The sequence below is a fragment of the Misgurnus anguillicaudatus genome, chromosome 8, assembly GCF_027580225.2.
Source record: "Misgurnus anguillicaudatus chromosome 8, ASM2758022v2, whole genome shotgun sequence".
Taxonomy (NCBI): domain Eukaryota; kingdom Metazoa; phylum Chordata; class Actinopteri; order Cypriniformes; family Cobitidae; genus Misgurnus; species Misgurnus anguillicaudatus.
Window position 1 is genome coordinate 3,835,271 of NC_073344.2, and position 16,804 is coordinate 3,852,074.

At 37.4% G+C, this 16,804-nt stretch overlaps 2 long non-coding RNA genes across 4 annotated transcripts; one reads left to right on the plus strand and one right to left on the minus strand.

The window, feature by feature from the left end:
• Window positions 1-226: 226 nt before the first annotated feature.
• Window positions 227-5,580, plus strand: LOC129451096 (uncharacterized). 3 transcript variants are annotated; one of them, XR_012370696.1, is made up of 6 exons: window positions 227-452; window positions 1,581-1,661; window positions 1,794-1,868; window positions 3,753-3,819; window positions 3,884-3,968; window positions 5,466-5,580. It is a non-coding gene; the product is annotated as an uncharacterized lncRNA (long non-coding RNA). The 3 variants fall into 3 exon arrangements; XR_008646583.2 differs by lacking the exon at window positions 5,466-5,580 and having other exon boundaries at window positions 3,884-4,448; XR_008646584.2 differs by lacking the exons at window positions 227-452; window positions 5,466-5,580 and adding an exon at window positions 460-858 and having other exon boundaries at window positions 3,884-4,448.
• Window positions 4,230-15,664, minus strand: LOC141365623 (uncharacterized). Its single transcript, XR_012370697.1, has 2 exons — window positions 14,249-15,664; window positions 4,230-8,942 (listed from the first exon to the last, which is right to left on the minus strand). It is a non-coding gene; the product is annotated as an uncharacterized lncRNA (long non-coding RNA).
• Between the last annotated feature and the right edge of the window lie 1,140 nt (window positions 15,665-16,804).

Consider the following 16,804-nt stretch of genomic DNA (forward strand, 5'->3'; position numbering starts at 1 on the left):
GGCATGATTCAGTTATTGAAGGACACGTGACAAGGAAGCCTATAGTCCTTTAATATTTTTCTATGATGACTAATGATGTGTTTTTAAATATTGAGAAGGGAATTTCCCTTGGCAGATGATGGTGCAATGTGGAAATGAGATTTGGTTGAAATAACGTCCGTTGTTTGTTCAACGTTGATACAACATGAAACAAAGTTGAAACAATAGTGAAGTAAACGGTTGCAAATGGACAATAAAATAATGTTTTATGACATTGTAAAGTGTGAATAACTCAGAAAAAAATAAAAACAAATTTTATGAAACTGATGAAAATACTAATGTTTAAAAATGTAACATGTAATTGAATATACAGGTAGCGAGGTAATCTCGCGAGATTTAACAAGACTGGACTGTTTTGACGGCTGTCTGCGAGATCTTGCGTATCACACGAGAACGCTTCGGAGAAAGAAGAGGTAAGGAAATATAAAGTCAATAGGTCAATGTTTAAAACGCATAACGTTATTTTATTCACAAAGTGTTATGTCAAAAAGCACGATGCCAATTCGTTTTTTTATTTTTGTTAGTTGGGAATGTATCCGTTATAGTGGTTAATTTGCTAGTCCACGGGATGTACCCCCCGAAATTGGACTTCGTTAATATGAATATTAATATGATATCTGTTGTTATCAACTTAACCACTTGGTTGTTTTTACCTTAGAAAAGCAACTAGTTATAAATGTAAGTGCTTTTTTGGGCAACTTCGGTGGAAAAAGTGTTAATATCGTAGTTCAGTCAGTGTATACTGTATATCCGAGAGGTCTTACAGGCGCCACAGACACCTATCAGCCTTTTGTAAGGAGGAGCAGCTCGATGAGTGCGGTCAGTTAATGCTGCTTGCTCTCTCAAATTCATGTTACTGATTAAGTGTTAAAACTTAGATGAGATGTTGGTGTTTTGTGGCTCACGAATTCGCAATAACGGATACATTTAGCAATTCGTGTTAATTACATTAATCTAAACTTATTGATGACGTTATACAATGGGGGTCGAATCCAACATTAATCATGCAGAGGTTTTCACGACGGGGTAATGTGTATAAGTGCAGTTATAAAGTTTAAAGGGACTGGATAGTCGACGTGACCTTAGTGTTTCCATGGCAATCGGTTAATCACATGTTACATTACGTTTATGCTCGAACCTGCGGTCCCTCGCGCTGTATCCATGATTTAAAGCGGCATGAAACACTTCCCTACTAAAAAATCCAGCAAAGTCCAGCATAAGCTGGTAGCTGGTTTTAGCTGGTTTAAGGTGCAGGAGCTGGTTTAAGATGGTCCTCCTAGCCTGGAAAAGTGTTTAAGCTGGTGGGTTAGCCGGTCTTCCAGCTGGATTTTTCAGTAGGGTTAACTCCTTTGTATGAAAAGGTGAAGTCGTGTAAGTTGGCATGTTCTATTCGAATTAAAATTAACTGTAATGGTGTAATTCTGCTCACTTCTCTTGTTGAATAATTAGCACGTTTTAATGGAAATCGAAAATATTTGTAGACAAATGTGCTCTTGTTTTCAGTATATCTTATAACTCTTTTGTAATGTTTTCGTTATCAGAAACCTTCAATTTAGAAAAGTGATGGTGATCTTGTCAATGCTGAGATTTTCATGCATCAACAGCCACTACATCTGGATCAGGTAATGTTGTGTTAACCCTAATTTTCCAGTTATTACTTAAATGCAGTATGCAAGTGTATGCATTCATGTTCTGATAAAGGTCATTTATAGAATTCATTTCCAATATTGCACTAATTTTACTAATTTTGTCAGGATTGAACAAGAAACAGACAGCAAGGGTTGTCAGCTCAGAAACAGAATGACACACAAACACAAGAAACTTCACAGGTGAGAAGTGAGAGTGGCTTTATAAAAACACCTGCTAATTGTTTCTCAGGACTGGTTTATCATTGTCATTAGGAAAATAATGTAGGATACAATGGTTACTTTTCAGCATAGCAATTAATTTTTGTATGCCACTATTCCTATTACAGTATGTAGGCCTACATATTTCAAACCCTTTGTTTTCAGTATACAGAGACAAAAGTTAAAGGTGCTCTAAGCGAATTCACGCGTTTTAGACCATAAAATTTTTTTGTTACATACAGCAACCATCTCCTCACTATCTGCTTCTTGCCTGTCCGCTGATCAAACTGTAAAAAACGTGATCTCTGTAGACAGCCCAGGCTCCACAAACTGCAATAGAAACACAGTGGCCAAACCTAGCACCACAAAACAAAACAAAGTGTTCCAGCCAATAAAGGAGGAGAAGGATTTGGGGGTGGGGGTTGGGCATGTTCATGAAAGCACGGAAGGGAGGGAGAGGAGTTAGCTATGCTCCGTTAGTTTGAAAACAGTTCAAACATCAACAATAAATGACGTCTCGCAGATTCGCTTAGAACGCCATTAATTCATAGTTCATAGTGGATGTTGATGCAAGTTTTAAAGAGGCTTCATGTTGACAGAAAAAAATGGATCTTTGTGGTGGTGTACATAACAGCATTTATTTTTTCCTATCTTTATGTATTATGGCTTTAATCATAATTTTTTTAATTATTGCTATGTCCATGAGCTATCACCCACCCTTGTAATGCACCACCAAGCTACCATTTAGTAATAAAAATCAGTAATTTACCATTTCTTTTTGTGAAGCGCCTCCCCTAAAACCTTACAATGCATTTAATATTTGTTTTGTAATCGAATCAAATTCTACTAATCCTAATAATTAAGATGCAGTGTTTTGTATTTCACAATTTATGTTTTCTTTTTTAAAGGAGCTATGACTTGTTTTTTATTTTATTATGTGTTTTAAATTGTAGGCAGATCACCATGCAATTTGAAGAAGTGTGATAAAATACACGTAAGGGATAATGTAGAGGCAGCCGGTAGTTATCGGGAAATAAGCCCCTTCAGTGTGATACAAGACCCTCCTCTTCGCGTCGGGTCCTGATCACACTGTCGGGGCTTATTTCCCGATAACAACCGGCTGTCTCTACATTATCCCGCTTATTACACGGCTACTTGTCACATAAGAAAAAAAACAGACATGAATATGAATTTGAAACATTTTTTTTGGCATATTTGTTTTAAATTAACATTTTTATCCTTCCGCGAAACTTTGCACAGATGCATAAAATGATCGTAATACCTTATTAAGATCCTCTGCTTCATACTTGTCTGTCTCCATTTTTTCTCTTTTAGCCAGTCTTTGAGAAGTTTTAATGCCCCTTCTGTATTTTTTTGTGTGTTGGCTTCGTAGCTGTCATGCTCTATTTTGTCAAGTTCAGTCTCAGTAAGCTGTCTGTGTCTTGTCGTGGTTGTCCAGTGTTTGTCACAAGATGGCGCCAAACGGTAATCTTTATTGATCTTTATTGGCGCGGAGCGATTTTACTCGTACAAGTAGTCCGGCTATGCGTTATTACTTTGGAGTGGTTATTATTTAAAAAAGAACGAACCTGCAAATGTCTCAACTGACCAATCAGAATCAAGCATTCCAGAGAGCCGTGTAATAAAGTGTGATAAAGTCGTGTGTCTTTTCAGATGCCCAAATCATTCCCCCTTAAAAGGTAATGAAGTAATAGTGTCATGACAAAAATGGAAACATTCTTAATTTCTTTAAAAGTTGTACTTTGGCCACAGTTTTCTTCTAACCAAAACATTACATTTATGTTTCTGTACTAATGAAATATGTTTTTCTTTTTCTGAACTTTATCAAATGCAATGGTCGCTAAGATGAGCCTGAAGAGGAGATTTGGGAAGATGGTGTTTCATAAGTCTTTGTTTTGCCAGATCACCAGTGGTAAGTTTGTAAAACTTATATTAAAAATAGGATTAGAACATCTCCTAATCAAGTTTTTGATCAGGTCGGGATGTCTGCTAACAAGATGCCTTGCTGGTTTGGGCGAGTTTGAAGTCTCACACAGACAGTCCAGAGGTTCTGAAGTGCACGTAGGAGTTTTCCTTTACTCAAAACATGTTCTGAGGGCAGAAAGAATATGATTGGTTCACAAAAACGACCGATCAAAATGCTCGTTACTGGTTTAAACCCTCAGCGGAGCCTTCAAGGCAGCTTCTGCAGTGAAGCAGTTCGAGCTCACCGTTGGTAAGATGAGTAGCGCAGAAAGATAGGAATGAGAATGTTTCGAGCATTTAAGTGACGTGTTTCCGTGTTTTCACGTGTCCGTGGCACGACTTTCTTTTTCGTGCCAGTTTCACGTATTGGTTATTCAATTGTTTTTCCTATTTTCTTACCATTGTTGCTTGGGATTGGGGTTAGAACAACTTTCTGTTTCATAAAATGACATCCTCACCCTAACCCAACTCTAACCCCAAGCAAGAACAGTTTAAATTTCTGACAAATAAACGTATAAACCAATGCCATTCTAACCCAAACCCAACTTTATCCTCGCGCGAAAACAGTTTAAAAATCTGACGAAAACCACAAATCTAACCCCAATCCCAAGCGACGATGGTTTGAAAAAAGGCAAAAATATTGAATAACCAATACGTGAAACTGGCACGAAAAAGAAAGTTGTGCCACGGACATGTGAAAACACGGAAACACATCACTTAAATGCTCGAAACATTTCGAGCTGAATTCAAAAAAAGTCTCATTTCTATCTCACCATATCTGCGCTACTCATCTGACCAACGGTGAGCTCGAACTGCTTCGCTGCGGAGGCTGCCTTGAAGGCTCCGCTACTTCTGGCATCCATCTAAGCTTTCATTGGTAAGGGACTGCACAAGAGACTGTTAGATCTACACATAAAGCAACCAGTCAATATTTTTTGTTTTGTTAAGCATCTCATTTGGCGGTGTTGAAAATATAAGGTCGATATCACTTAAGCATTCAGTATTGGATTCATTTGTGACCAAATCGATCAGAAGCACCATTCGCTTCCATAGTATTCTTTTATCCTACTATGCAAGTCAATGGTGCTTCTGGTCAGTTTGGTTACAGACATTCCTCAAAAAAATCTTCATGTTCATCAGGACCCTTTAAGGTGTAAAAACATCTCAGCAACCATCAAGAAAAATTGGAGGCAACTAAGCTTAATTGCAGATGTTGTTGCAAAGGGCCTGAATATGTATAATGTAAATATGATATTTCAGTTTTCTTTTTTCATACATTAGCAAAAGTTTCTAAAATTCCGTTTTTACTGAATTATTATTAATGTCTTAACAATTACAGTATCACGCAACAACATAAAAATAAAAAGTGAAAGGGGTCTGAATAATTTCTGAATGCACTGTAGATGATCTTGATTGAACCTCATTGTCATCTTTGTAAACACATCAGCTTTCTTCCTTCATCAGATGGCTATGCAATGTTTCAAGTCAGACCATTAAAGAACACGGATCTTGCCCTGATGTGCATTAACAAATAAAATGTGTAAAATGCAGCATTTTTTAAAAATGTAATAACTTGTTGTTTTACCTCTTTAGATGCTGTCATCATATTTTAAGTACATCATGAGCCAGAATGGATGGATGGTGGTGGCCATAAGAAGACAACTACACCAACAACAAAATGTATATTTGCAGATTCAGATGAATAAAATGACTTTTAAACATGATTTTGTTTTTATTGGAAACCATTAGGAATTTCTGTGGTGGTTTTGTTGTTTTTTTCAGCAGGGTTGAAGGGCAATTTCCTATGCAGTAGCCTTGTAAAATAGGCTATGCATTATATTATATGCCACGAGACAGCTTTCTGTAGGCTATGTCTTGACATAAGCTATATATGGTAATGCATATAGGGGCGGTTTCCCGGACAGGGATTAGACTAGTCCTAGACTAAAATAAATGTAAGAGCTGTCCAAACTGAAAACAACTTGCACTGACATGTCTTACAATACATCAGTGCACTTTGTTTAGCCTTAAAATGCACACAAGTAATGTTTTTAGTAAGGCATGTTTGTTAAAACTAGTTATATTTCCTAATTAAACTAAAGCCTAGTCCTGGATTAAGCTAATCCCTGTCCGGGAAACCACTCCATAAAGTTTAAAAATCTATTTATATGGAGAAATATAACCGCAATAGAAAGGTTTGTTTCTGTTGCTGTCAATGTTGTCTTTTGGACATTTCATTAAAAAAAATCAGTAAACTCAAAATCTGACGAGGGTTTGAAAGGACATGATGCTTCTGCGCAGCAACAGTACCATGGGATCTTATAATAATCATTACTTCATTTTTAGTCTATCGTCTGCTTTTCTTAGCAGCTCAGTCACGCGTCACCTCGCCATGATTTGGATCACCTGCATGGCGTTATGCGTGTCTCGCTGTGTTTGCACGATCACCCTTTGTTAGATTTAATCCCGAACAGCTGATTCCACTTGATGACTTGTGATTAAGAGGCGCATTAAGCATTCAAATTGTCACATGTTGTGCATTGCAAAATTAGCATACGCCAATGTAAAGTGTTTGCAGCCGCGTTTCAAACGAGGCATTGATCAATATTCTTGCGTGTGCTGGTTTCTCTCCGCGTTCTGTGCTGCTGGTGGGCGAGTCTCGGGCTCTGATCGGCCCCCATCCAGGGCATTTGCATTGGATGTTGTTAGTAGTGCATAGTTTCGCGCGTTTCCATGTTGGGGTGTCCACTTCCAGGGGTCTGTCATGAGATGTGTTGATAACGTGCATTTTGGTATTGATGTGTGCCAAGACATTTTAGAAATCATGACCGGATGGCGATTTACGGCCATGTCCTGAGTACAGTACGTATGCTATGTATAGTGACCCTATATATATACAGTAATGGTGACACAAAATGATTTAAAACTTGAAATAAGGTTTTGGATATTGCACATCTCCAAGTCATTCACTCCATGTGCAACTGCGTTCGCTTTGTCGCGCCACCGGGTGTCACTGTGGCCTCGGGGCTTCAGCACTGGCACTCAGAGATCGATTGCTAAGTCTGAGGTAAAACACGCCCCCCTCATTAGCATACAGACGAAGAAAAGAAGAAATAAATAAATGTATAAATAAATAAATGTGGAAATAAATATATATAGAAATATATAAATGTATAAATAAATACGTGTAGACATAAATACATTTATACATAAATAAATGTGAAAATAAATAAAAGTAAAAATAAATCAATGTATAAATAAATGAATAAATAAATAAATAATAGTGTGAAAAAATACAATTATACATAAATAAAGAAATACAGGTATAAATACTCATTTATGTTTGTTTTTTTACATTTTCATGTATATATATTTATTTATTTATTTCTGTATTTTTGTTTTTTACATTTCCTTGTATATTTATTTATGTATTTATTTATTTATGAATATGGCAGAATTGGCTCCCCATACATTTAATGCTTGTACTTCGTTTTGTAAATCAGTTACTTTTCAGAATGGAATAAAGAATACATCTTCCTAAACATTTCTCAGTATCAGAAATCGAACGCATGGCTCATGATTAAGTGCTGCTTCACATAATCCTCTGACACTACTCACATCGCTGTTAAAGGTACAAATAACGGGTTACCTTTCAGCCCTTAGGAAGTAATGGATAAGTTTTGTTACCACAAACGAAGTGTGTACCATTAAAAGCAATTAGTGTTTCATTTGTCATTATCAGAAGAGCTTTGTCACATCTGGAAAACTGGAAACGCATTTCTAGTTTGTAATGTTTACCCCGTTTCCTTCAATATCAGAAAGAATTCCCTTTAAATTTACATTTAGAGCAAATCGATGGTTTGATACAGTACTGTTGTACGCAGGCAAATACTAGGTATTACTTGGATAAGATAACTTTTTGTAGTGGCAAACACTGCTTGTGAATAGCAGACTGCTTTCCCATGATTAATCGACAACCTTAAAAACACATCTGTAAGGATTTGACATTATCAGTGATTCAATAATAATACACTTGACACCAACTTCACCTTGTGATTTGGTACAATTAGAATTCCCCCAAAAAATCATGAAAATATACTCTTTACCACCCCTAAATGCCTATGCTATGGCCATTTCCAACTTTAACAATTCCAGCCATTTTCAGCATCTCTTTCCAGCAATAGGGCATAGTAAGATAAACAAATTGTCTGGTAAGGTTGCAACTTTGATACCAAAACCATCAACTGGTGACTACCAAAACCATCAACTGTGTAAACCACTTTGAGTGTTTAAAGATGGAATAGAGATGTCGATTATCAAATCAATAAGAATTTTACAAATGTTACCCATGTTACTTTGTTCAATGATGGAGATTAAATCAGACCGCGGCAAAGGACGTACATATAGATGTAGATTTTTGAAGAAAAGATTGACATACCCAACAATTGGAAATATTAGGCAGCATCTTAGCGTATGTATGAGCTGGAGTTACTGCCGAATCAAGATTACTGTGATTTCTAACCATGGATGGAATAATGGATCTGAATTGTGAATCAGAATAGAAATCAACACAGCAAATAACATAATCGTGTTCATTTGGCTCACATCCTTCAATGTCATAATTAAAAATGACCCATTTGCCTGGTTTAAATCTTAATAAATCTTGTATAACAGCCAAGTGGCTTAAATTTTAAAACAAAACCCCTGTACATATGCTGTGCATGTGTTAATTAATGGCCAATACAAATACTGAGTGCATACAGTTAGAGTGAATCCATGAATCATTCTGAACAGATGTGAAACACACATCACATCTAATATATCTCTGACTCTGCCATGTCATGAAGACAACACTTGCAACCATGTCAGTTGTGATTCTTGAAACTCAGAATGTCTCTATTCATGGAATCAACCGGAATCCACGAAGTCTCGCCAGTCCGTCCTTCCGGCAGAATTTAGAAGTACAGCTGAGTTCCAACTGCTGTCTGCTGGAGGTTGGCACCAATGAGACTCGTAAACATGATAAGGCTTTATTTTTCAGCGATTTTCTTGAAGGCCGCCGACATATATCTCTGCAAAAACATAAAAACAAAAGAAAGGAAAACAAGAGAGCTCCATGGCCAAAAAACAACTTTGTATAAACAGATTTGTTAGGAAATATCTTGTTTTGACTATTGCTATAACTAGTTTTGACTCCCATAGAAAATATAGAAAACAACTTGTTTTGATTCTCATAGAAACCTGGAGAGGTTGATCCATAAACTGACTTAGCTTGAAAACTTGGATGTTGAACATCGACCTATGGGCAAGACAATCCAACGCATCCCAGACCTATCTACCTATCCATCGATCTAACTGATGGCTGGCTAGTCTTCGGAGGGTACCAATTAGGAGATAGGAGATCTCCTACCCGGAGTAGCTCCAAAAATAACAAACTAAAATAACAAACAGCACGCCAACCACACAACTGGCGCTAGGAACAGCCATGCTGGTCATGCTCTTACTAACCGGAAAATGCGTTGGACCACCCATGTTTGAATCCTACAACATTTCGATTGTTTAGTTAAGATTTGGGAGTATAAGCTAATTTTGCAGACTAATATTTGTCCATCTAGGTTTACCTAGCAACTGCACTGCTGAGTTTTATTGTTGAATTTTATTCTTTTATTGCTGAAGGGGTACCTAGTAGGACCGCATAATGATCGTCCCATCTTGGTTTTAGACCTGAGTGTTGTACATTTTTATAAATTATTTGCCCTAGCACAATATTATGTTGTCCATAATTTTTACAGCATCCTGAACCTAATTTTGCTTTTTTTTGTACCGCTTCAGTCAAAGCCATACAAAATGTAAAAAGAGAATCTGATATTAAATGTAAGTTTACTTCTGCAAGGTCTGAAGTTCATTGCAGCTATGCCATTGAATCCTCAAAAGCTTACAGACATCCTGACAGACCTTACCAGTAAAGCATTTACCCTGATCACAATCAATAATGTTTCATTTCATCTGGAATGATGTTTTGAACCAGCATATTAGCCATAAAGGCAGCAAAGCCTTTCTTTGTGAAAAAAACTTTACACCAAACGAGAAAAATATCAGTTATAATTGTAATATCTTGATAACCCTTGCATTTAGGTGTAAGGTTATAAAGTCACTCTGCAATTCACCAGACAGCCCTGAGGTGTTCTGCTTATAACTGATAGAATTTGGGTGCCGAATTGTGGTTTTGACAAGTTACACATGCGCAAACAATTTCTTTTGCATGTTTCTTAAAACCCCTCGCCTACCAATTTGCCTTAAAATGTGAACACATTTGAAAAACGCCTAAGCGTCCGACACTGTGTATCTGTGTGACCACATAAGGAAAAGACTTTTGGCTTTACGAATTGGTGTTAAAATTTCCAAATATTGTCATTTGCCAATTTGCAACTATTTTCAAACCATTCTCATTTCTCCTTTCTGGAGCATTGAATTTGAAAATCAGCTTCTCAGCTATGTCTGTGAGCTGTTTGTCACCATAGATGACACTTTTGAGCAGTAAGAGTTCCTCTGCAGGCCGTTCATGCGGCTGGCAACCGTAGCTGCCTGGTCAGCAAGGTATTTCCTTTAATCTCACTAGAATCTCCCTTCCGGTGGGCTTTTACCGCAACCTGTTCCCGGGACATCTCAGGATGCTGCCAACCTGCTCGAGAGATATGCACAGCTCCACAGGCATAACAAAATATTAAACATAAATGTTAGTTTTGTTACTAGCCAATTCACATGTTTTTGTGATTTTGCCTTTCATTTCCTTTTTGTCCACAAAAGATAAACATCATTGTAACAATCAAATTGGAATTCTTAAGTGGCAAATTGTCTAAGAACACTTAATATTTGTATAATATCTATACAGTCACAGTCATGGCTGTTTGGAATTGCTTCAGACAGACCAAGTAATTTAGCTGGATTTGATGGTGTGCCTTCTTCAATGTCATACAAGCGGCTCTCTCTAAAGATAATAAAGCATAAACAGAATATGGCAGATAATGGTTATCTTTTGACCAAGCAAGGCCAAATACACTGCCTGAATTTCTCGTAAACAAGCCCCCAGCTTTGTAAAACAAAGTCAAGTTGTTGTGAATAATACCCATACAGTACAGACTTATTTCAATTTGTTCGTTAACATACAATGTAAAAGACTTTCTGTGATTAATCATGTCAAGTGCAGGAGCTTTGCATAAGGCTTCTTTCAATCCCCCAAAAGCTATGTTAGCTACTGAAGTCCAGTTAACTGAGTCTTGGGCCTTTAGATTACCTTTTAACAAATTGTTTAACAAAGGGTTGTGATTTTTCTGCATACCCTTCAATCTAATTATGACTGTAATTACATAAACCCAAAAAAACACCTCAGCTCTTTAATAGTTGTTAATAGATGTTTTTTTTTATTATTATTGCCTCACAGCGACTAGGTGTTTTTTGTCTTTTACCCTGCGATACTTTGAATTTGGGTCAAAGATTACTTCTGTTACTTCTTTATTGTACAAGAAATCAAACAGCCTGACGTCTCTCTCATGTTCAGTTTTTGTCTTCTGAACAATTCAATATATCATCAATATATTGAATGATGACTGATGTTAAATGTCTTAAAAGTCTTAAATGTATTTTGCAAAGACTGCTGATATCAGGTTGACCTTAACTTGTAAAAGTAAATAATGATAGAATTTATTTTACAATAGGTACAAACCAAAATCCATTAGTCATATCAAACACTGTAAACCATTTGTGTTCCGGTTTAATCAAGCTGGAAATCGTTGATGAGTCAGCCACAAGAGGTCTTATCTTATCAATGTATTGGTTTGCTTAGCTACTCTATAATCAATTGTGAGTCTCCATGATCCATAACTGCCATGTTACATTTCAACTTCTTAAATTAATCTGAATTTCAAATTAATCACCACATCCAAACACAAACGCCTGAATAATGTCACTTACTAAACTGCAACAGTGACTACATGTGGGACAAACTGAAAAATGAGAGGAAGATCTAAATATCATGGATGAGTTCACATTTATGTTACGAACCCTTGTTTAAAATATGCTTGTTGGAAAAGGGTTTAGCAACATAAATGACACGTGACACTCACTCACACGTCTCTTTTCCCCTATTCTCAACAAGTGATTAAACTTAAATTATGCTTAAACCAAAAAAAACTTAACACAGAGAAACATCAAAATAAAACACAAGTTATCTCGATAGGCCAGCCAACATCATGATGCACACAGAATTCACAGCTGCGTACCGCACAGCAAAGCGGCTGCCTAGCCCATAACACCAAGTTTCTGTGAGAAAAGTCAAACTTTCTCCTGTTGCATGAATAGTTTAGTTTCTGATGTTAAAGAAACTTCTGTAAGAAAATCAGATGGAAAGATTGTTATCTCTGCTTCTTATCAATGAAAAAATAAAATATGTATTTAAAATATGGACCCTAACATATAGAGTAGGCCAAACATAAGCACTCTCTCTCTCAAAGCTTTAACGAGAGAAGAGAAAAGCTTATCGTTGTTTTGTTTTTGCTTCAGCAATTGCTGGAAGAACAGATACAGCGCCTCACAAACCCCCTCCTTTGCTCACACAAACGTTCAGTGATTCTCAACACTTTCATTTATCCTTCATTTACAACTTGCAAATTCATTCCAAACTACTTATGTTGTTCCTTCCTACATCAAACCAAACCTAAAGATTTATCCAATGATCTCTTTTAGCTCTATCGTCAGTTAAACGTTCACTACTTAAAGTTTCACCAAGAACTTCTTCAAACTTTTTCTGTCTGCTCCTGATAGATTGACTGAAACTATGTTGAACCCATCTCTGAACAATAAAGAAAAATAAATCTATTTCAGAGATTACAAACAGTTAAAACTGATCATGGATATTACATTCCCTACTTCCTTTGACCATCATAAACTTACTCCCCTTACTCTAACCTTCATACACTTACTTTGAGCCCTCAACTCTATGAAAAACAGCACACTGTCTTTCACACACACCATTCGTATCTGAACATAAATTTATTGAGCATTATATTTTATTTAGTTAACAAAATGAGAGTTGAAACACTTTACCCTTTATTTTACCCATCAAAGGTTTTAGAAAAATTTTCTGTGGTTGTGTACGCTCCTGTGGAGCTTAATGAAATAGTCCCTTTTATCAGACAGTTGATAGCAGCTGTAATCTTAACAATAATTTGGAAGATTCAACCACAAACTTATAATCTTGTCCCTTAACTGTTATGTTTATACATGGCAAATTTTAAAAAGCAACTTCCTTAAACATTGTACAATTAAACAGCATATATATCATGGTATAACTGGCATTTGCAAAGGCAGATCTTCATTGCCAAGCACAGTATAGAAGTAGCAAAACCAAAATACAATACTCATCTGAACTCACAAAGGACATGATTTACCCTTTTTACAAACATTTTCTGTGTCAAAATCTGAAACTGGTTGTATCGATGTCACTACCAGTGTCGCATGCATTTAAAATCTGGTAAAACCGACGTAATTTGCTTTTGATCAACAAAGAGTTGTAACTTAAACATAAGCCATTTTAGATTTTTGTTTATTTTCAAACTGAGCTTTTAACTTTTGCCTATCTATCTTATAACCCCTTCAGCATTCCCTCCATAACTTCTTTTATCTCTGTTATGTTTGTCTTGATTTTACATTTTCACTTTTCAATTTCTACATTTAGACAAAGTGACAAAAATCCAAGGGATACGCTTCGATTCTCTGGTTTTCATTTTTTTGAATTTTACACGTTTTTTTTAACTCTTTACACTCTTAAAATGAATGTGTTAAATTAACACATCTTGTGTCTAGTTAAGGACAACACATCTAGTGTGTTGTCCTTAACTTAACACATCTCTGTGTTATTTTTGGAATAACACACTTTGTGTTGTTTTAACACATCTTGTGTTGTGCATTTCATTTATTTAAGCTCACATTCTACACGAAATGACACACAATGTGTTAAAATAACACAGAATGTGTTAAATAGTTTAACACAAAACAATGTGTTAAAATTAACACATCCTTTCTTAGAGTGTAGATACGTCTTTAATATGTCTTTACTTTTACCTTTGTCTTGGGAACCTAAAGACCGCCCAACGTACTTTGATGTTATATTAGCAACTGAATTTTAATTTTTCCTCTTGTTTGATCTTAAAGTGCTCTTTCAGCTGTTGTTTTAGCTTTTTAATTATATCATCTAGCTTGATTGATTTTTAACTATAACTGACTGCTTCATTATCAAAGTAATATAATCTGACCAGTAGACAAGCTACCAACACAGTACGTACTAAATTTTCCAAAATGTCAGAACAGAACACACTCACTCTTGCTTTTGCTTAAGTGGATGTGTCAGGAGAGAACACCGGACCAGCCAGAGAGTTACCCCATCATCACTCGCGGCTCGGAGTCAGAAGCCAGTGGTCTGGAAACATTTCCATCTGGATGTGCGAGACAAAATCCCGACTCCTCGTTCGGATAGAGACAACAAAAAAGTTATTCTATCCTGCCGACTACGCCAAAACTGTTAGATCTGGTCTCCACACCACAGACAAATAAAAAACGATCCAGCCCCGGACACCAGATCACGTCAGAAAATATACGTTTACTTTGTTAAAGTATTTGTCAGATATGAGGCTGATCAATCGTTGCTAGAGGAGAGCTTAAACAAAGTCGTAAACAGAGTCGTGAGACGGAGGTTTTAGATGATAAAAATAGAACAGAGTTTTATTGATGGACAGTTAGTTTCAGTTGCATATGCCTCAATGTTCAAACCTCGTCCACCCCAGGAATACAGCATGCACTTGTTATATCCAAATTTGCTCAGCTGTAACATCCCTTAGACCTTGGGCTTTCATAAACATTCTCTTTATCTATCTTGTTTACACACAGACAGAACAGCTCTATGAAACTTCCCAAATGTGAAACTGAACCACCAAGAGACATATAAAATATAGAAATACAATTAATTAATATAATAAAATACAGAAATATAATAATGAATGAATAATGAATAAAAACAATAATGAATAAATTAATTAATAAACAATAATGTAATAATAAAATGATAATAATGAAATTGATAATGATAAAATAATATTAATCAAATACAATAATTAAATGGATAATAACTAATGATTATAAAATGATTATGATGATTATGTAAATTAATGATTAAAGATAAAAAAACACAATAATAAAAACATTCTGCACGTGAGGATCTAAGGTAGGATCCTTCAAGGGAAAACAAACTTTCTGCTGCACCACTACGATCACCAATCAATATAATATGGACTGACAGCTGCTTTCTCCCAAACACGAATTTACTTGTTTAAAAATAACAATAGCAGATAATGTCCATTTAGGTGTTACTTTGAAATGACAGAATAATGTTACAAATATTTTATATTTTTTAGCATTTCTTATTATCAAAATATATGTTAGACAGCTGGAAATGTTAAATAAAATAACGAGACATTTACAAAAATTAACCATGGTTAAAAAACATGGTTACTGTAGTAAAACCACGGTAACCGCAAAATAACCATGGTTTGATAACTATGATTAGTGTAGTAAAACCATAGTTCCCTTTCAATACGGTTCACTTTGCATTGCGTCAGTTTGCTGACGCTATGGGGGGGAACTCCTGTTTACTCCGCAATTGAAGCCTATTGGTTAACGTCTATAGAAAATACAGACCATTGACGTTTGAGCCCGCGCGGGGCGGGGCGTCACTATATAAGCCCGGGGCGTCACTATATAAGCCCGGGGAAATATATCAAGAGCTCATTACTTTTCTCCTTCAGTGCGAACCTTCTCGCTGCTCCGAAGAAGAAGCCCTTACTCGCCGTCGATCTGAGCACTGCAGCGGATTACTACACACCAGCGTGTTCCGCTACCGCTTTCCGGTTGAGCATAAAAGAGCGAATCTTCATCTAAAAGAGCAGAAGCACGTTGAGATAATGTTGCTTCAGCATTGCGGCTCATGCCGAGCCCCTTTGCCTGTGGAGGATTTCCACAAAGAGTGCGTCATCTGTCTGGGTCCTGCCCACGCCGAGGCCGTACTCACTGAGGCGGGCTGCGCCCACTTTGAGCTCCTTCCCATCACGGTGCTGCGCTTTCCTAGATATGTTCAAGAGGAAGGCTTCACGTGATCTCCATCCTAAACAGCAGCGGAGCCGTGAAGTCGAAAGTCGACCCGATACCGAGTCAAACAATCTCATCCCCAGCGTGCTCTGTCTCCCCGACGTCATCCTGTCACTTTCGTCCATGAGGACCAACGCCCCCTGCCGAGTGCTAGCAGCATGGTTTCCTTTGGGTCCGGTGACAATTTGGAGATGATGTCATCCTCTAAGGAGTCGGGGATTGGGCGGCTTCGGATGACGACGCCCACATCGCCGCCGCTGAAGAACCAATCGAGTCGCGTCCTCACGACTCTGAGCTCATCCCCATTCTAACGAAAGCTACAGCAGAGCTCAATATCCAGTGGTCGCCGCCGTCAGAGCCTCAACTTAGCCGGCTGGATGAGTGGTATCTGCAGCCCGGGCACCGTCAATCATCCCGCCAACGGCAGGCGCCGTTCTTTCCGGAGGTTTACCAGGAGCTCACCAAAGTCTGGCGTGCTCCTCATTCCACCCGAGCTCAGACCGCCGTCAACCTTTAAAGACCTGCGCAGCGCGACTGACTTGGCCCTCCGCGCTACTAAAGTCGCCACTCAGGCTGTGGGAAGAGCCATGGCCAGCCTGGTTGTTCTGGAGAGACATCTGTGGCTGAACTTGACGGAGATCAAGGATACGGATCGGGTTGCCCTTCTTGACTCGCCCGTGTCGCCGTCGGGGCTCTTCGGCTCTGCTGTGGAGGGGTTCACCCAGCGCTTCACTGAG